Source organism: Nothobranchius furzeri, chromosome 19 (genome assembly GCF_043380555.1).
Source record: "Nothobranchius furzeri strain GRZ-AD chromosome 19, NfurGRZ-RIMD1, whole genome shotgun sequence".
In the NCBI taxonomy this organism is placed as follows: domain Eukaryota; kingdom Metazoa; phylum Chordata; class Actinopteri; order Cyprinodontiformes; family Nothobranchiidae; genus Nothobranchius; species Nothobranchius furzeri.
In genome coordinates this window covers 5,865,089-5,886,312 of record NC_091759.1, presented here as the reverse complement: position 1 = coordinate 5,886,312, position 21,224 = coordinate 5,865,089, and positions in this window count along the sequence as shown.

Genomic DNA, 21,224 nt, shown 5'->3' with positions numbered 1-21,224 from the left:
GCAGAAGGCCCCCGGGTCGACCCAGGACACGTTGGAGAAGTTACATCTCCAATCTGGTCCGGGAACGCCTTGGGGTCCTGCCGGAGGAGCTGGTGGACAAGGCCGGGGAGAGGACAGCCTGGAGCTCCCTAGTTGGGATGCTGCCCCCGCGACCCGGACCCGGATAAGCGGAGGAAGACGACGACGATATTATTAATAGATTAAATTAAGCTGGAAGACCGAGACTGAGCACACTGTTGTCAGTAGCAACAATAAGGACTCGTAGGCCGCCAACATGGCGGCCGCGTCGGTGATGATGACATGATGATGATCACGAGCCCCGTTATATCCTAATCTATTTTGTGTCATTGGAAGAAAACCGGAGCACCAGAGGAATACCCACGCATGCACGGGGAGAACATGCTAACGCCGCACACCTGGGATTGGAACCTACAACCTTCTCGCTGCGATGGAACAGTGCTGACAAGCGTGCCACCGTGCAGCCTGCTGATGTACCATGATGATAAAAAAGATGACAGCACTGATTGGTTTGATTTTGAAGGTGTTTGAGTTTTTATATGGAGGGGTCCAGAGGAAAGGGGCCAAATCACGCAAAACTCACCTTTCGCTTTTTTTGAGCTGCCGTGTGGGTCTCTACAGCCTCTAAAAACATTCCAAACATAAAAAAATGTTAATCTGCTTTCTGTCAGTGTTTATTTTTGAGAATTGTGTGTCTAAAACAAGCTGGTTCAAAAAGTCCTCTTCGGTGATGTCACAAACAGGGAAAGTAAACAAAGAAACCACTTCTCACACGCAACAGTGAGCTGCTGCTGGAGAAAAAGCAACTTTACTCCAAGCCCCTCCCAGATATTGGAGCTTCTCAGCTTATAGCAGCCTGGACAGGGGAGGGGTGGGCGTGGCCAGCTCCATCTTGTTTTCTTAAAGTGACAGAGCCCTGAAATGGCCAATTGTGGAAGGTATTGAAAACTTAAAGACTAAAATGGTCGAAATGTCTTCATGTGAGAGCGACTTTGGGCAAAGAACTTCATAAGCATGTTTTGTATGAAGCACGGGACTAAAGAAAAAAGTTCTAAAATGTCCCCTTTAAAACACGTTTTAGTTTCAAGAACTTGATCAATGGAAAAAATGACGAGAGAAAAAAGCACAAAGGCTCCAAACTCTAAAGTTTGATGAACTATCTTCCTTTGAAACTCAAACGCAGCTGCAGAAACCACTGGATCAAAATCCAGCAAAAATATTCCAAGTAATTATCTTTGAAATCCGAGTCACTTAAACAAAACTGAAACTATATTTTTTGCAGTTGCATGTATTCACGCTAGCATGTTTCTCTCTCTCTCTCTCTCTCTCTCTCTCTCTCTCTCTCTCTCTCTCTCTCTCTCTCTCTCTCTCTCTCTCTCTCTCTCTCTCTCTCTCTCTCTCTCTCTCTCTCTCTCTCTCTCTCTCTCTCTCTCTCTCTCTCTCTCTCTCTCTCTCTCTCTCTCTCTCTCTCTCTCTCTCTCACACACACACACATGCACACACACACACTTGGGGGCTTTCCTTCTCTGAAGAGACTGGTCTGACTTCAATATCTCCTTTTATGAAATTAGACAAAATATCACACTGCTGCAGATCGGCACAGATTGACCTCCAACCTTACTCCATTAAAATCCATCATCTCCTTACTCAACAGCGGGGGGCGAACCCATGCTGTGTTACAACTGGAGCAAACAGCTGGATTGTCTGTTTGCAGCTGCTTCTGGCTGTCTTTGTGCACAGACGAAAGTAGATCTGGGTTAAAATGCTTTTATTAGGATTTTTTTTAATGAGTGGGATTTTAGAAGGCCTAAAGACCCGACTCATAATCCATGATAATATACAGAGTTAGGGGGAGGTGCTGGCTTGTCCAGAGAGGGATGAATCAGGGTCTCTGTGATGAATCCTCGGGTTGTGAATAACTCTAATGAGCTAAACTGATGTCTTGAGAAGCAAAGTTAAATAAGATTCTATAAAATGGTACATTAGCTTGTTTACATTACTTCTACAGCTGAAAGCATTGAGCATTTGTACAACGGCAACAGTCAAACTCAACTTTAGCAGCATCCACGACACCAAAAATAGAGATAGTGAGCTCCGGGTGCTAAAACAAAGCAGTGATCCATTAAACTGAAACAGCAACGTTAAATCCAGAGACTATCTAGCCTAGCAAGTTATCCTCCCTTCATTCATTATCGTTCGCTTATCCAAAGTCGGGTCGCGGGGGCAGCAGCCTAAGCAGAGAGGCCCAGATTCACCTCCCCAGCCACTTGGATCAGCTCCTCTGGGGAATAGGGCGTTCCCTGGCCAGCCAAGACACAAAGTCCCTACAGTGTGTCCTAGGTCTTCCTTTGGGTCTCCTCCCAGCTGGAAATATCTGGAAAACCTCATCCTAACTATGCCCGAGCCACCTAAACTGGCTCCTCTCAACGTGGAGAAGCAGCAGGTCTACTCCCAGCCCCTCCTGGATGACAGAGCTTCTCACCCTATCTCTGAGGCTCTGTCCACACGTAGCCGGGGATCTGCCAAAACGTAGATATTTTTCTACGTTTTGGCCTGTCATCCACACGAAAACTGAGTTTTTTCACACGAAAACGGATCTTTTTAAAAACTCCGGCCAAAGTGAAGATCTGCGTTTTCTCCGTTTTGGGTGTCTGCGTGTGGACAGACAAAACCGGAGTTTTAAGGTCCGCAACATCACTTTCCACGACAAAAAAATGCTGACATCACGTGTGCGACCTGTGTTTACACTAGCCGACAGCATGGATGCCCTCAGAGCTGCGCTCGCTTTATCAATTGTCCAAGCACTTTTTGCTTGTTTGTTTTTGCAAGCGGAACTACTGCTCCTTGCGGAAGACCACAGACGAAGGACGAGGTTAAGAACGGGGGAAGTACTGCCGCCTACAGGTCTGGCATGTCCTTAACAACGTATCTATCCGGGTACATGTGGACAGAGCTTTTTTTTTAAACGAGGTGGTGTGGATGCAAGTTTTTGGAGGGGCGGATATTTGTTTTTAAAAAAACCCGGCTACGTGTGGACTAGACCTAAGGGAGAGCCCAGCCTCCCTGCGGAGAAAACTCATTTTGGCCGCTTGTGTCTGCAATCTCATTTTTTGGTCACTACCCAAAGCTCGCCACCATAAGTGAGAGTTGGAACGTTGATTGACCGGTAAATCGAGGGCTTCACCTTCCAGCTCAGCTCTCTCTTCACCAAGAGTACAACGCCAGCATCACTGCAGATGCAGCACCAACCCACCTATCGATCTCGCGCTGCGTCTTTCCCTCACTTCATTCAAGACCCTGAGCTACTCGTTCCTGACCTGGAGAAGGCAATCTACCCTTTCCCAACAGCAAGCCATCCTTTACATAAATATCTTGCCACGACCCATAGACAGCTCAATCGTAGGGCAGGATCTATGTTGACTTTTAAACTTTCTGCACACAGTTAGACAGCAACCAATCAGGGCAACAAACAGTGTGACATATTTATATCAACTGAAATCAGTCAATGAGGCAGTCCACCGTGCACTGTTGTAATAAGAGAACACACCCTTTGCCAAAATAAAGGCTTAAGTACCTCTTATCTGCTCATGTCTCAAAGAAAACCCCAAGTCTAAATGATCCGAATTGATGCCAAAGCGGTTTCAAACGAGGATCATTCCCGACTAGCAGCCAGGGTCAGGGTTGGAGCTCTACCGTCATCATGAAAAAAAACTTTCCATAATGGTGCTAGGCCCAACGTCTCTCTCCGTGAAGAGCACTATGATATGCCCGGCCTAAACTCAGCCGAGCCAATTGTGGACCTGCTGAGCAAAACCTGTTGCTACATCAGTGGTTTGTTTAGGTTTCTAGCTAAAATCTCTGGAAAATGTGCAACATGAACCCAGTTTTTGGGAGAGCAGCTGCAAGTTGTACACAGTCTGCAATCTTCCACGTTCCGTTTAATATTTAGGATTTAAGCCCAGATGCAAGTGAACATAATTATAATGCTTTAGTCTGTCCTCGTTTAAAAAATTCAGAACTCACGTCTTTTACTGCAAAAATCACCTGAAAAACTAAACCAGGAAATGACTAATTTTGCAGTTGCTGAACTTATTTCAATCCTCCTCCTTTGAAAATAAACTCCTGAGGTTTTGTTTCTGAAAACGTGGGATTAAACGAACATTTTCCCAGGTGTTCGAGTGGTTGGAGTCGTGAAAACACAGCAGCTGTCGGGAAATTTAAAAACAAAGGTAAACGATGTGATTCGCCAGATGTTGACTGTTGGGACAAGCCTGCTTTTGGCCGCAGATTTTAAACATTTCAAATGTCCTCCAGGAAAAAACAAACTGAGCTTGTGCCTCAGCGTCAGTAAAGAGTTGGGATGGCGGTTTGGAGCGTGCTGCTCGGTTCTGTTGGCGTACATCAGAAAGGATTTTACATTCTGAGGTAATAAAATGAAAAATAAAACAGAAACAAAGTTCAGCGTTTCCACTTTAAATTGTGTTTTACATCAAGCTTTGATTGTGTAACAGCTCTGCAGCACAGGTGAACCACGCAGCCGTGTTCTGACATGTTTCCATCCTGTTGAATAAGTTCTGCCTTGAGCGCATGTCCACATGCACGCACACACTTTCCCTCATCCTCCTCAAACAGGATCCTCCTGACTCTAACTACCTAATCAGTTTGACATCATCTGCTTCTCATGAAATCCACCCAAACACAAAAAGCTGCAGATGATCGAGTGCAGTGAAATCCTTTTGAGGTCTAAGATCTGGATTCAAGGTCTTTGTCGTCTCGAACTGAAGATCAATAAGTCCAGTTGTGGGAAACAGCACGAGTATTCTGATGATAAGCCGAGGCTCTGTCTGGAAGTCATCATCATCAGAACAGACGCTGGTGCTCAATGTGGGACCTCAGCAGGAGTGAGGGGCTTTTCTGGGTCATTTCAGGGGAAATGAGCCGTGATCATAGTCTTAAGCGGCAAAAAAACAAAGATAAACAAACACGTGATCTCATCTTCTTTTGCTTTCTTTGCAGAATTTAAATGAGATGCCAAAAATAATTTGTGGATTCGTTAGGAAATGTGTTTATTGTAAAAGCAAGCTGAAATTGCTACAAAGCTATCGGTTAAACAAAGCAAAGGAGAAAAAAAAAGCAACTGAAATTATGTCTCAGCATCATCTTTTTCTATTCTTATACGAATGTGCATGTTGCTTTTAATAGGGAACAAAGTTGTTGGTAAATGTCATTTTTCCTAACCACAGCTTTCCACCATCTTGGTGAGATTAAAGAAAATTGCAGTCTCAGTTGCACCATTAACACAAAAACATTTATAGCCTTAAGAAAGTGTTTTTCTACCTGCGTCTGTTGGAAAGTAAGAAAACTACCTTTCACGAATAACTAAGGACAGACGTTGACATTTAGCAAACTTTGCTGAGTTGCTTTTAACCCCTCTGTATTTATTTACATTGAACCGATGCGTTCTATCATGCAGACTTAGTTTAAAAGAGGTGGACACCTGTTGTGGCTATGGGAAGTCCAGAGGTCCAAACAGAGAGTAAGGGGCTCGACACACAGGAGGCGACAAACGACCGTGATCAGCGAAATTCGTCGCTGTGGCTTTTATTACCTGACACACGGGAGGCGACCCGTGGCAGCGGCAAAGCCGTCTACGCGTTCTGTTCCATGGCGAAATCGAAACTTCCGTTGTTTTGCTTGGCTGTGTCAGGTTGGAGGGAATTAAGGTTATTTAAGCGGTTCAGAGTTAATAAAGCGGTAGATATGATGTTTCACAAGGTGCTGCTAGAGTTATGTGGAATCTTACTTCTGATTTTACTATATAAAACATAATAATAATCAACTTCTCCTTCATGTTTGCTCGGAGGTGTACGGAGGTGTCGTCTCCCGTGTGTCGAGCCCACAACTTTGCACAAAAAGGAGTGAAATCAGGAGCTCTGCTGCTTAAAGATCAACTTTAATGATATTTTTATTGCATTTGCAGTGGTTTCTAGTAGGAATGAATGCCTTGTAAGTCGTACTCTGGGGGAAAAAGGTCTGGTGTGCCTGTTTCAGGAAGTGAGCCACTTCCTGAAGACAGCAGGATCTAGTCAGATTTCCTGGCATTTGGACATCTCGCCTCGGATTGGACAACAGCAATGCAATTCTACCACTGACTCAAATTTTCTCTGCAATGTTGATGTTTTATCTCCACAAATATGGAGTAGAGTTGCCAATGCTAACAGCTAGTTTCTACTAGACATTCCCCGTTGTGAGTCAAGATGTGCGAGTCCATCAGTGTTAAGTGACAGTTTGACGTAGATCTGTGAGGATCTGTAAATCCTTGAGTTTCACCGTCTGTTTTTGATCAGAAGCTAGCTAATGCAGAAGATAGGTGTCGGGGACTATTTTCATGTTCAGCCTGCATGAAAAACTGTGTGACCATTTATAATCAGACATAATGGTGAGTTCCAGTTGTCCTCGGAACTCATTTTTCCAAGATACCGTAATCCTCTAATACAGGCCCGGGCCTGTATTTGACTCAAGCTCATCAAGCTCCAGGCCTTTATTGGAAGGAGGACCAGAATTAGAGGCAGGCCTCTATTTCTATTTGAGCAAAATGAACTAATGGTTCGCTGGAGTTTTTGACAATTAAAATTGCGCCCACATTTTCAAAGTTAAACACATTTCTTTTAACAACGGTAGTTGCTGCTTCAGCTCTCTCCCCCCTCCCCCTGCGCAGCGGCCGCAAACTCACTGATGCACCTGCAGCCTCTCGGAGGCTCCCCAGAGTGTTCTGCAGCATAATCAGCGCGTTCTCTTTGTACTTGATATCAAATCTTCGCCTCCTCTTCGTCTCTGCACGGTTAAAGTTACCCTCGCGGTCTATCACTGGCAAATCAAAAGTGAGACGGATGTCACAACCGCCCCCCGTACTTGCTTGTTACCACATTCCACCCGGCCACAATAAAATACCGGCCATTATTCACCTCCGCCGACTCCGACACCGGCCAAAATATGATTCCCGGCCGTTAATTGAATGCAGGCCAATATTAGAGGATTTACGGTAAGTTACCTGGAAATGATGCAATTAACTTGGAATTCCAAGCTGCAAGCTCATAGGTTTCAGAGGACCCTGAGATCCCAAATTTAAAGATGTCTGCTCCCAGAGCTACCAGGAAGTAGTTATCGTTTTTATTTTTTCTCATTTATTTGGTCTGTTTTCTTTCTTTTTGCTGTTTAACAGCACTGAGTAGTTGTTTATTGTTGTTATCAGTAGTTACGTTGTTGAAAAATTCAAACATTGCCACCAAAATGCTTTTCTTGGCATTGCTATTTTTACATTTGATTTCTAATATTTATCTGGTTGTATATAGCAACTGTCAAATGGTGTGTGTGTCACTATTATTTAGAAGCAGAGAACACTTGTTTATATAGTTATTTTGGTTTAGTACTCAGAGTCAACAACACTGGTGGCATCCATTTATCTGAGTTCGAAGTTGGAACGCATAACGAACCCTTTGCGTCATTTCCTGCTCGGATATTCCGAGTTCTAAGGACAACTGGAATGCAGCATAAACATAAAAAAATATTTTTTTGTTTTGATTTTGTTTTTCAAGTGAAAAACAAAATCAAATGTAAAAATATGAGCATTAAAATTTCAAATCAGAAAAGGTCTATATCGGTTTTCTTTTAATTCAATTCAATTCAAGTTGCTTTATATAGCGCCAAATCACGACAAGAGTTGTCTCAAGGCACTTCACATAGTAAACAATCCAATACATGTCAGTTCGTTAAGCCACTCAGTAAAAAAGTTTTCTATGTAAGGAACCAGCAAATTGCATCAAGAAACTTTACAGCAATCCTCATACTAAGCAATCATTTAGCGACAGTGGAGAGGAAAACTCCCTTTTAACAGGAAGAATCCTCCAGACGATCCTGGCTCAGTATAAGCAGCCATCCGCCACGACTCACTGGGGATCAAGAAGACAGAGCAGACACACGCATACACCAACACCAACCCACACACACACACAACATTTATACCATTTATATAAAAATGTTTTAAGCCTAGTCTTAAAAGTAGACAATGCGTCTACCTCATGGACTAAAGCTGGGAGTTGGTTCCACAAGAGAGGAGCCTGATAGGTAAAAGATCTGCCTCCCATCCTATTTTTAGATATTCTGGGAACCACCAGTAAACTTGCAGTGTGAGAGTGAAGTGCTCGGTTAGGAACATTTGGAACAATCAGGTCACTGATGTATGATGGAGCTTGATTGTTAAGAGCTTTATATGTGAGAAGGAGGATCTTAAAATCTATTCTGAATTTAACAGGCAGCCAATGTAGTGAAGCTAAGACAGGAGAGATATGATCTCTCTTTTTAATTCTCATCAGAACTCTAGCTGCAGCATTTTGGACAAGCTGAAGACTTTTAACTACATTCTGTGGACTTCCTGAGAGTAATGAATTACAGTAATCCAGTCTTGATGTAATAAATGCATGAACTAGTTTTTCAGCATCACTCCTGGAAAGAATGCTTCTAATCTTAGCAATATTCCGAAGGTGGAAAAAGGAAATCCTACAAACCTGTTTAACTTGGGATTTGAATGACATATCCTGGTCGAAGATATCACCAAGGTTCCTTACTTTGTACTCAGAGATTAATTTCTTTTAAGTTCTAATTAAGTTCTTTTACTGACACATGTTTTACATAACTTACACATATTATACACCAAACTCCTCAGCTACATCTAACCTCTCTCAAAAAGGTCTAAATAAGACAGATCTGGGGTCAAACTTTTGAGATCTTTTAGTTTATTTGGCACAACTTGTAAAGTAGACATTTTCCCTGGTTGGTGAAAGCTGTCCTCACAGCACGTAGCTATGTTTATGTATTTAGCAGACACTTTTGTCCAAAGTGACTTAATGGTGATAATGAAGCCAGCAGGTTGCCCTTGAGGTTAACAACAAACACTAATCAGTCAATCTATGTGTAGCTGAACAGCTAACAAACAACTAAAACAAAACCAGGAAATCTTCAGCCAATGTTTGCTTTTCTTATCTTTCTTCAGTAAATGTTTCATCGCTGTAACAGCAATACACAGAAAAAGAAAGATATACATTACTAACTAATATACGTACACATCAAAGCTTAGGGAGAATGGGGTTCAGCTGCTGCTGGAGTCTAATTAGAACATGGAACTTTTCCTATTACTAACTTAAATTGAAGTAATTGTCATTTTGCACAGAAAGTATTTTAAAGTTAAGCATGCGTGATAAGAAATTCATATTGTTAGTAACCTAAAATTATTTAGTTTTTTCTTTTTTAATGAGAGGAGGACACGGCACACATCAGTATTGGTTTATATCAGTATCAAAAATTAAGAGTCAGACACCATCAACGTATCGGATATAAGCCATTATTGAGCATTCTGAACATGTCAGTGTGTTTTGCTGTCATTCTGTCCCAGTTTAAATGCTAACTACCACCACCCATAAGCAAAAGGTGTCAAGTAACAAAGTACAAATACTTTGTTCCTTTACTTAAAGACCAAGTTCACTTGTTTTTTCAACACATTTGCAGTGAATGACGTGACTTGATCTTTGTGTGGATCAAAGTGCTGGCACTCCTGTTTCAGGTCATCTTTGGAAATCCTGGGTGGAAACATCACACGTTAAAAAAATCACCAATGTAACCAAACCACAGAAGTCATAACCCACTGGATCATCTTATAAAGCAAAGACGTCACAAAGGAAAAGACGATCAATTTGAAAAGAGTAATAAATGTCTGCATGGATTTCATTGGTCAATATTTTAAATATGAACCTCGCCGTTCGTTCTGGAAGATTTTAGATGTGAAATTTAACACGTGCCACAATCCAGCATGTGTTCCATAAAGTGAAAGTTGTTTTTTTTTCAATCCCAGCCTCCCTCTGTGTTTACTGAAACTCCCAGATTTAAAGGCGGAGGTTTGATTGGCCACAGGTGTAGCTTGTTAAAGGTTGGACCTCTGCTGACTCCCCACCAGCCGTCATGCTGCGTTCACGTCATGTTGGCTTTACCGTAAATGGGAACTGCCAGCTGGGGAACAGCATAATCATAAGTAGGACATGCAACAGCCTGTAAATATTGCAAATACTATACAGATGTTGCAAGACAGGGAAAATAGTTAAACCAACGTGGAAAAGCCATGTTTAACTAGCTGATGTTGCTAAATAATAAAAAAGGGGGTTTGGTGTGTGTGTGTGTGTGTGTGTGTGTGTGTGTGTGTGTGTGTGTGTGTGTGTGTGTGTGTGTGTGTGTGTGTGTGTGTGTGTGTGTGTGTGTGTGTGTGTGTGTGTGTGTGTGTGTGTGTGTCCAGAATCTCATTTGAATTTGGTCTCATCTATCATCATGCCCCGCTGGTGTAGCGTGACTCTCACAAGTCTTAATGTGCTTCAAACGGACGTTTGGCTGCAGCCTCAAAGATTATTTACACTGCAGGATGAAACAAAGCTGGCTGCTGAACCCAGCCAGCGAAACACGATGACATCTTGTAAACTAAACTGTTTGTAAAATTCTAAATATTTCCACAAACCTATCTTCTTTATGACTGCGTTTGGCTCTGTGATACTTCTAAATGGCTTTGAGTGTTTTTATAACGGGAAAGATCAAATATATAAGATGGGAAATGAAAAAGGCGAGATTTGCTTCTCCACGAGATTTCTGGAGATGACAGCATTGAGACGAGTCAGTATAGATTGAGAAGGTCACAAAAAAGTAACATTTTTATTTGACTTGGCTTATATTAAATGAGTTACAACATTTATGAAATTATTGATTTAAGTTGATAAATTATTTTAATGGAGTGGCTCACTTGTTTAAGCAATACATCTGCAGTGGTCTGTAGTAGGAATGAATGCCTTGTAAGTCGTACTCGGGGGAAAAAACCACTGGTGCGCTATTTCCAGGAACTGGAAGTGAGCCACATCACAGCTGGGCTTCAGACGGCAGGATTTAGAGTCTTGTTTCCTGATATTTGGACATCTCACCTTGGATTGGATAGTAGCAAAGTGGAATATTTTATCTCCACAAATAACACAAGTTTGAAGGAGTTCTGCTGTGTGGTGAAGTTGCTAATGCTAACGGTGAACTTCTACTAGCCAAGAGGTTCTCTGCTGTTTCCTGGACGCTAAAACAACAACAGCCTTCCCCGTTGTGAGCCAAGATGGGCTAGTCCATGAATGTTACTTGACAGTGAGACGTAGATCTGTCAGGATTTTCAAATACTAGAGTTTCACCGTCTATTTTGTATCAGAAGCTAATGCAGGAGATGGGTGTAGGAGACTATTTTCATGTACAGCCTGCAAGAAAAACTCAGAGAGACCCATTATAATCAGGAATAAGATTTTTCATGTAATAAAACAATTTTCAAGTCCACAACTTTAGGATATAAAAGATTTGGCTTTCAAGGGTTGAATAGAAATAAATGCATATTAGACTCACATTTGATTGGTGATTATTAAGATGGTATTTGACTAAAATAAAAGTAAGACATGTTTCATTTGAACTATAAAAATACATAAGAATAAAAAAGAATTGAATACAAACAACAAACTAAAGTGATTTCCACATGGATTGATTGTTCGTATTTTCATGTCCAAGTTTTAGGGGGAAAAACTAGAAAATCACAAAGTAAAAGTTTCTGAGAAGTTCTTCAGTTTTTATTAGTTTCTATGAAAAACAAAGTTGGGAAAATTATTGATTTTTTTTTGTCAGCGGACATCATTGTGCTGAACAGACATCACAGCAGCTTAAGCTGTCATCGGACGCTCAAAGTGTGTGGACATGACCATACGTGCACATGCATGCACTGTGTGTGTGTGTGTGTGTGTGTGGTAGGCAAGTCGATGATTTTTATTTGTTATGACCACGAAAATGTAATATTCTATATAAATATAAAATATTAACCAGCTAGGTCTTTATTGTAATTATTCAGAAGATTCTAGGATTTAATTCAGAAGATCTAGTTTTAAGGTTTTGATGTTATGATTTGCACAGCCAATCAGAGGCTGACAAGTTTGAGAGATGTTACCAAGACAACTCAGAAAAACGTCTTCTTGATACAGTATGTTCTGAGTGGTTTAATACCATGTGTGTCAGGGTTTAACTTAGCCGTACTTGTTATTGTGTGAGTGCAGATGTGAGGACCTCGTCATCAAAACATGTTGAACACATGGCATTTTCTAGTAGGCATAAACATAACATAACATCCATTCAGTGAGCACAGATTAATGAAGCATTTCATGATACTATAATTATTATAAGTAGTAATAAACAAATGTTTATTTAATGATTATCTAGATTATAAGCAGTGTTGGGCAAGTTTCTTCAAAACTGTAATACATTATTTATTACTTGTTACCCTCATTTTACAGTAATTCATTACATTACAATATTACTGTTTTTAAAATGTAAGGCATTACACTACTTTTGCATTACTCTAAGTTACTTTCAACAAAACAACTTCAGTATGAGTTTGGTAATCTGATGCCTGGTGAACTCATGACACATCCGGTGGAAGGTGATGTGGTGTCTGAGCTAGGATTGCTGTTAAAAACAGTTCTTTAGAAGGATTGTTTATAAAATTAATGAAACAACAATCTGTACTCTCAGCACGCTGCCATCTTAGATTAACTGAGCAGCGAGTGAGGTGGTGGGGGCTCCAAGTCTATTTAGCCTTGGTCCCCAAATGCCTTGATATGGCCCTGGATGTGGGACTGACTTCTGGGGTGATCTGATTCTATCACATGTATAAATTTTAAATGCTTATATATTATTGCTTTTCACTGGTAAAAATGTGTATTGGGGATAAATCTACCTACTTTTTGTCTTTTCAAGCCTTTGTTTTGTTTTCTTGATTTTATGTGAATAATTTCCTGCCCTTTCTCTCTCTAACCTTCCTGCATGCTGCATGTTTTCTCCGTCTTCCAGAAAAAACTGTTTCCTAGACTTCCTACTTTCTATCAGCCAAAGGGATCTTCACATGTGCGGCGCTCCAGCAGCAATGAGTTAAAATCACCGGGGCACAGATTAACTCAGATGAACGTCAGAAAAGTACAGAATACCAGAGAACATGCACTGATATTAACGATCGCAGGTGAATTATTTTGTTTTAGTGGAGCGATTTTGTGAATGTTACAGCGGCCGCGTGGAGGACGCAGCTGGAGTATTTGAGCCGGTACCGCGGCGTCCTCTTTGCCCGCAAAGCTGAGTCCATAAATGACGTAATATATGCAGATACTGGATCTTTTTTCGGGTTTCCCGCAATTTTAATTTTTAAGAAACGCATCTTGATTCTGGGTTAAAATGCGTTGTAATTACTGCGTTATTGACTATTGTACCGAGTAAATATTACCATTTTCTTTCCCTGTAATGCCTTACATTACCACATTACAGCAAAAAGCAATGCATTACAGTAATTAATTACTTCTGTACCGCATTACTCCCAACACTGATTATAAGTCATGGAAGAAGTTCATATTGATTTAGTAAATCATTCCTGAATTTAGCAACTGATTCGAGCTGGAGTTGTTTCTTCTGTGGAGGCAGACAGATGGGACCTTGGGAAAGAAAGTTATTGTTTATCTTTCAGAGCTGCAGAGTCTGTGAATCCCAGCTGGTATGAAGGCAGGCTCATTTAAAGGGAACACATGCAGTGTTGTGTCTCCTTTCTGACCAGATGTTGAATAGATGTTGAAAGGTCAAGCTGTACCTAAACTGACCATTGCTGGACGTTACATGTGTGTGATGTGTGATGTGTTCTTGTACATACTACTTACTGAGGACCATTTTGACCATTTTCCCTACAATGTGAGGACATTTTTCAAAGTGAGGACATTTTTTTGGTCCTCACTTTTTTTAAAAGCTTACCAGACGCTTACTATACCAGTTAGAGGTATAGTGTGAATGAAGGTTTAGTTAATGTTAGGATTAGGAATAGATCAGCATTGGTTATGGTTTGGATTAGGGTATGGGTTGGCATAGTGGAGTCACAAAAATTAATGGAAGTCAATGGAGGGTCCTCACTATGATAGAAAGACGGACGTGTGTGTGTGTGTGTGTGTGTGTGTGTGTGTGTGTGTGCGTGCGTGCGTGCGTGCGTGCGTGCGTGCGTGTGTGTGTGTGTGTGTGTGTGTGTGTGTGTGTGTGTGTGTGTGTGTGTGTGTGTGTGTGGCTCTCCAGCTGTTGAAGGGAAGCTGTAATGACCAGAAATGACAGATTACAGCTAAATCTGGAGGGCAAGGATGGAGAGGAGGAGGGTTAAGGGGGTGATTAGGCAGCAGTGTGAAGATCGAAGTAAAAGTGAGGTTTTTAAATTAAAACAAGAAGAAACAAGGATGAGAGAAAATGTGAACGAAATGAAGTAGAAACAATGAAAGGTTTATGAGCTTAAATTGAAATGTCTCATTCTGTAGGGACTTGTTTTGTTGAGTCATTTTTGTTTCAGTCCAAGATTCAAATTAATTCTTTTTTAAAAGCCTCTCTCTCTCTCTCTCTCTCTCTCTCTCTCTCTCTCTCTCTCTCACGCGCGCGCACTCTCACACGCGCGCGCACACACACACGCGCGCGCACACACACACACACACACACACACACACATAGTAATCCGAGATGCTGCCACAGACAGCAAATGCGCCCTGTTTGAAATTCTGTTTTCCTCCACTTGTCAACACATTAGTCGAGTGATCTGAGGGAGATTGGCAAAAGCCCAAATTAATGTGCACAAAAGCAAAGCCCCTCTATGAAGCTTAGCGCCGTTCTAATTAAAATGCACGTGTACATCTTCATCCACGTCCAGGACAATTGTTTTCTTCCAGCCACGCAGCTCACTTAAGGCCAGTTATAACTTAAAAATAGCACATTTTTTAGTTAGTCACTATTGATCTGCTTTCAGATTTTTAAACTTCAACATGACTCTTGCTGCTATCGGAGCCAGGCACCAGTTAAAAACATCTACTGATGCATGTCAACCCTGCAGCAGATTCTCACCCTGTAACCTGATTCTAATCTGCAAAACAATCAAGTGAACTCTGACCTCTTGTCATGTTCTTCTCCATTTTGTGCTTGTATTTTTGTTACAAGATCTGACATTTTCTTTTGCAATGTATTAAATCATGATATTTTGGATTCTGAATAAGCAAAAATGCTATTCACCTCAAACTCCTGTCTGGATCTGAGGAAGAGATGTGTTGACAAACAGGGAGCCTGACCTGGAGGAACTTCTAGTCAAATCCTGGCAACATCCTGGGAAGATCTGCGGATGTCCCGTCAGGACACATCTGATCGAGTGATTTGCTCAAACAATTAAGGTTTTTAACCAAATAGATACTTTGGGAAGTCCTGAATTGAAGCTGAAATCAATCAAAAATAATCAAAGTTTTGCAGATTGTGCTTTAAGAGAACAGGGTGTTACTATTTTACCTGTTGTTGTTACCAACGTAAAGGTGCAACATGTAAGAATGACATAATGTGGTCAAATTTGGGTACTGCAGCCCATTTTTTTCTAAATGAAAAGTTACTTTCTCACTGCTGTTCAAGGAGTTTAATGTCTTTTGCCACAGATCAGCAACAGAAGATTCTAGTTAACAAGCAAAGACGAGTAGATAAATATATTGCCATATCTGGTGTTAGCACTCTTGGGTGTTTACGGGAGCTCTTACTACACTTATTATGGTAGTATGTGTCCAGCATTAAAGTAAGTGTGGTTGTTTGCTGTTAGCTTGCTGTTAAAGTTCTGAACAGCTCATCAAAGGAAGGAAAACACCTTGATTGACTCATTATTCACTTCACATAAATTGTACTATAATATTGAGTTTTTGCTAATGGAAAACGTAGCTTTTATATTTAGAATGTTTCCAATTCACCATAAGCATTGTTAGCGCAACGTTAGCCTCTAGCCTGCTTTTCCTGATGTTAGAGTAAAACAAAAAGATACCGTGGCTTCTTAGGGGTACAAGAAATAACTTCTAGTTCACTTCTATTTACTGGCTTAGGTTATTTTAACAACTCTGGAGTGTTTTTGCCTGCTGGTGTCAAATTACAAATGCCAGAGCTGCAGCGTTAGCTTGGCTCAGACTCGGCAACTTCACAGGCTCACAGACTGTAAACAGGAACTATGTCCCTCTTTAGTTTTTTTGAAAGGAGAAAAACTGACAACCCCCAACCTTATGAGAATGAAATTAATTACAATATAACCTTCCCTCCAGCATCATTGAGACATTGGGCTGTTTTGTTATTATTTCAATGTACAATACTTACATATTACCTTTTAAAGCTATAAATGTAAACATTTTTACTGAACATACATTTGCAGATTACCACAATCTGTTTTTATTCATATTTTTCACAGAAGATTCACAAATGCATTTGGGAATGAGATTAGACACATGAGCTAGAAAAAGGAACATTTTGTCCGTTCCTGAGGAAAAAGACATGAAAACTTCCTGCCCTCAGATAACTGAGGATAACTTCAGCATTCAGAAAACACGGTCACAAAAGAATCAATGTAATCCTGCTGGAATTTCAAATATATTAATACAGCACTGTAGTTAATCTTATCTTTTCATGGTTATATAATATACAATATGCACTGATTCTGCCCTGTGTGGCCTTTTGATGGCTTTAATAAAGTCTGAATAACTTATCAGATTTTATATGTTAATAAAAAAATCCCCTGAGTTTCTTCACTGTCACTATTAAACACTTTAATCCTCATTGAGCCATTAGAAATTAAATTCTAGTGCATTTCCATATAGGCTAAACTTGCTTTAATGAGAAAGGAAAGTCTCCTGAGGACACAGATCATGACACATAAACCAAATCAGAGGTTTAATTAGGAATGTAGCAATTATATTAAATATTCAGGCTTTCAAAAAACTGTCCAGCAGGCTGCTCATTTAAACTGATGATAATTTTTGTTTAAAAACACAACCTATAGAAAACGTCAGTAATAAACATGAAACGGGGGTAAAGTTTGGGTAAAGGACTTTAAAGCCAGAAGGAGGGTGAGCGTGTATATTGAGATTGTTTTAGAAATGCACAAATACAAAAAAGTACATTCATAGAATCCCAGTAACACACACACAATAGTATAATCAAATCTCTATAAGCTCTATAACTCATTACGTCTGTTTAAAGTGTGTAATTAAGCACCTTTAATGTTTGTGGGTAGGGGTTTGGGCTGGGGGAGCCCTGGCTTGTTTTTGACACGAGCAAGGCATCCTCAAGAAAAAAAAGTTGGGTACCACTGCTCTAAAGTATTGATTTCCTTCAGTTTTTTCCCAAAGATAAGGTTACAAAGGCAATAGTTTCAGGGGGCAAATCCCCACACATCCCTCTCCACTTCAGCCCCTCCTGGGGGATCTTTAAGTGTTCCCAGGCTTTAAAGGATATTTAAAATTTCCAGCAAATTCTGTGTTTGGATCAAAACTTCCAGAGGGAGGAAACCATCCTAATCATATGTCTGAAACATCAGCTGATTCATTTTGGTGAGGAGGAGCAGCAGACGCTTTCCTAACCTCTTCTTGAACCCATCCTTTCCACCAGATGCAAAGGTGTTGCTCAACATCTGCAAAGCGCAATGTCTGTAAAGCATAATGTCCGCAAATTGTAATGTCAGTAAAGCGTAACATTCGTAAAGTGTAATGTCCGCAAAGCGTAATGGCTGGAAAGTGTAATGGCCATAAACCGTAATATCTATAAAGCATGATATCCGTAAAGCATAATATCCGTAAAGCGTAATATCCGTAAAGCGTAATATTCGTAAAGCGTAATGTCCGCAAAGCATAATGTTCGTGAAGCGTAATATCCGTAAAGCGTAATATCCGTAAAGCGTAATATTCGTAAAGCGTAATGTCCGCAAAGCATAATGTCCGTGAAGCGTAATGTCCGTAAAACGTATTGTCCGCAAAGCATAATGGCCGTAAAGCATAATATCTGTAAAGGATAAAATCCATAAAGCGTAATGTCCCCAAAGCGTAAAATCTGTGAAATGTAATATCCGTGAAGCGTAATGTTTGTAAAGCATAATGTTCATAAAATGTAATGTCCCCAAAGTGTAAAATCCATGAAGCTAAGTATGCAGCAATGGTAATAGATATGTAGCAGATGAGCCATCAGCGTTAGTGATTTGCCTCTCTGCTAGCTCCAGGGAAGGCCTCAGTCTCAGCCTCACGACAAAAGTATTACAGCTTAGAAGACAAAGCAGAGTAACTCAACCTTGGTTTTCTGGTTAAAAGCGCTTGCCAACCTCTGTTAGCTTTGGTTAGCTTGTTGCTACATAGACTCAAAGTTTGTTGGATGTAAATCATCTGCCCCCACCCTCAGCCCCGCTGTCAGCTCCATTTTTCTAATTTCTAAAAATCACACCTGTTTTTTCAATTCTCCACGGATTTCTTGATTCCCTCTTCGCTGTCAATTTGCGTCTCAAACACTCCCATTGAGGAAAAACGCGGCACTGAGTTTGCAAGGGAAGCGCGGTCAATGTTCCACACAACATAAACATCTGGTGAAAAGCCCAGGTAACGTAACGCTGAGCCTGGCCACCCAAAGAGGAAGTTTGTTTCATCTGGTTTGAAAAGATCTCTTAAGAAATTTGTTAATATGAGAACGTAATCTTGAAAACTTCACACTTCCTGATTCTTTTGGTCATATTGCCCAGCCCTCGGTATGAGATAATCACTCTAGTTTGCTGTGGTAAAGAAGGGCCTGAGTCAAAAGGCAAACATCTTGATTTAGTGATCGGTCGAGGTGCCAGTTAGTCATCTTTGGTTACAGATTTTGATCATCACCAAAAGAACAAGTTTTAAGTACATTAGTGTACATGCAATGATCCAGAGTTGCTTTTCCCAAATGTTGTCGGCATCAAAAAGGACATTCTCTATTATTCTCTGAACCGAGGGTGTTCTAAAAATGAACCATGAACCTAAAACAAGATAACGACTCGACGTGATCCCAGAAAACCCATTGAGGAATGAATGGTGGAGATTAAATAATGCCTTCCTGGACTGGCCCGGCTCTGTATTGATTACCATTAAAATACAAAGGGTGGATCTGGTGCTGCCGCTCAGGCCGGATATCCCCAACAATGAGTGTGAATATTCCCCAAAATACAATACTGGGAATGACACATAAATTGATGTGACTGCTGTACCATGCTTTTATTTATTTATTTATTTTATTATTCAATAGTTCATACCCAAACACAGAATTGGTGTGATTGGAAAAATCCAGATTTTGATTATTTTCGTGACTCACAGATCATTTTCATGACTCCCATCTTTGGAAGCAGAAGCCAAATGTGACACCTCGCTTGGTGAATGCCCCGCTGGTGTCCGGAGGTGTAACACGTCCTCACAGGATGAGGCATCTGCTTCATTGTTGGAGCCAGATGGTGTGGATCAGAAAGGGGATTCCTCCTTAGACCTGCCCTTGCTACAGATGGCTTGTCTCGCAATAAATGATCCAGAAAATGACCAAAACAGATGAGAGGCCATCTCTTTAAGCTAATGCAATGACTTCATAAGCTAAAATCACCAATAAGCATGTTTGGGCTCCTGTTCTCATTACAAAAACAGAAATACGGACACCTTTTATCCTCTTGAACAGCGTTTGAGCCACTTTTGAAGATACAGAGCAGAAACCATGAATTCCTTTATGTAACCAGATGCATGATCACAAAATAAAAACAAAAGCAGGTCAGTTTCCTTTAAACTGTCACTCTGTTCCCCAGAGCAGGAGCTAAAACACTTCTAGTGTTTCACGTTTTAACATTGATGTGCAAGTTCAGACTTACAAAAAGGAGAGGGACCTGCTGTAATATTCTCCAGCTATCAGTCTGTCAGCTCAAACGCTCAAATGTCAGACACAGAAGATGAAACCTCAATCCTGTGAAAAAGACATTAAAGACATTTGCAGTGGTCTCTAGCATAAATGAAAAGCCCTGGCACTCCTGTTTCAGGAAGCAGAAGTTAGCCAGAGGAACACAATAGACAGTGTTTTTCTGATATTCTAATATCTTGCATCTGATTGGATAACAGCAGCCGGACTCTACCACTGACTGCAACGTTGATGTTTTATATCCAAAATAACAAAGCCTGAAGAAATTCTACCATGATGTGGAGTTGCTAACGCTAACGGTTAGCTTCTACTAGTTGGGACGTTCTTTACTGTTTCCTGGACGCTAAAACAAAACAGCCTTGCCCAGTCGCCAGCCAAGATGGTAGACTCCATGAATTGTTCTTTTTAATCTGGCGTGCATTTGACTGGTATTTCTAATCTGAGCGTTTCCCCCGACTGTTTTCTATCGGCAGCTCGTGCAGGAAATGGATAGAAACTGTTTTCACGTATAACCTGCATGTTAAACTCAGAGTGACCAGTCACATTTTAAAGGTAACAAGTAAAAAATGTTTTTTTGGTCAGTGCGTTTACATGCGCGTCAGAAAATCGAACTATTGCCTTAAATAGACTGAAGGTGGACTGGTTCTAATTGTGCTGAAACACCCAGATAATGTGAGAAACCCAACTTCATCTGCATGTAGATGGATCGGTTGAGCTGATACGGGTTACTTCTGGAAGTGACGAGACCGGAAGATAATATCACCGCCACAACGTAACATGCTTAACACCATCAAACAGCACAGTACGTACCGAGTAAGCTGTGCTGCAGCGTTGTTGTCCATTCCTTCGGCCAGTGTGCATATCATGTTTTACCTCCGCCTGCTTCACTTCCGCCAGCGTTTGTTTACTATTTGTGTTGCTATAAGCTAACCGGAAACATGCAGACACAAAAGGGTGTATGTCGCCACCTACTGTACCGGAGTGGAACAAACTTCATTAGTGAGTTTGGTTTTCTACCTACACGTAAACTAGGATAATGGCTCCCAGTTTGTGCTTCAGAGACCTAGATCGACTTAGATGCACTTGTAAAGGCACTTCATGTCATTAGAGCAGGTGCTGCAAAATGCTGATCTTCATGAGATGGAAAATAAACTTCAAAATATGTGAGAGTAAGGCACTCAAACGCCAGAATCTATTTCTTTTTATTTCTCAAATGATGTCAGGCTTGATGTTCGACATCAAAGTAGCCCCCCTAACATTTCACCCTGTCCTTTCGTGACATGGACATTAGTGCATCTGAGACGTGTCCCACGCGATTGTCGGCATCTTTCTGCTCCGTGTGGGAAGAT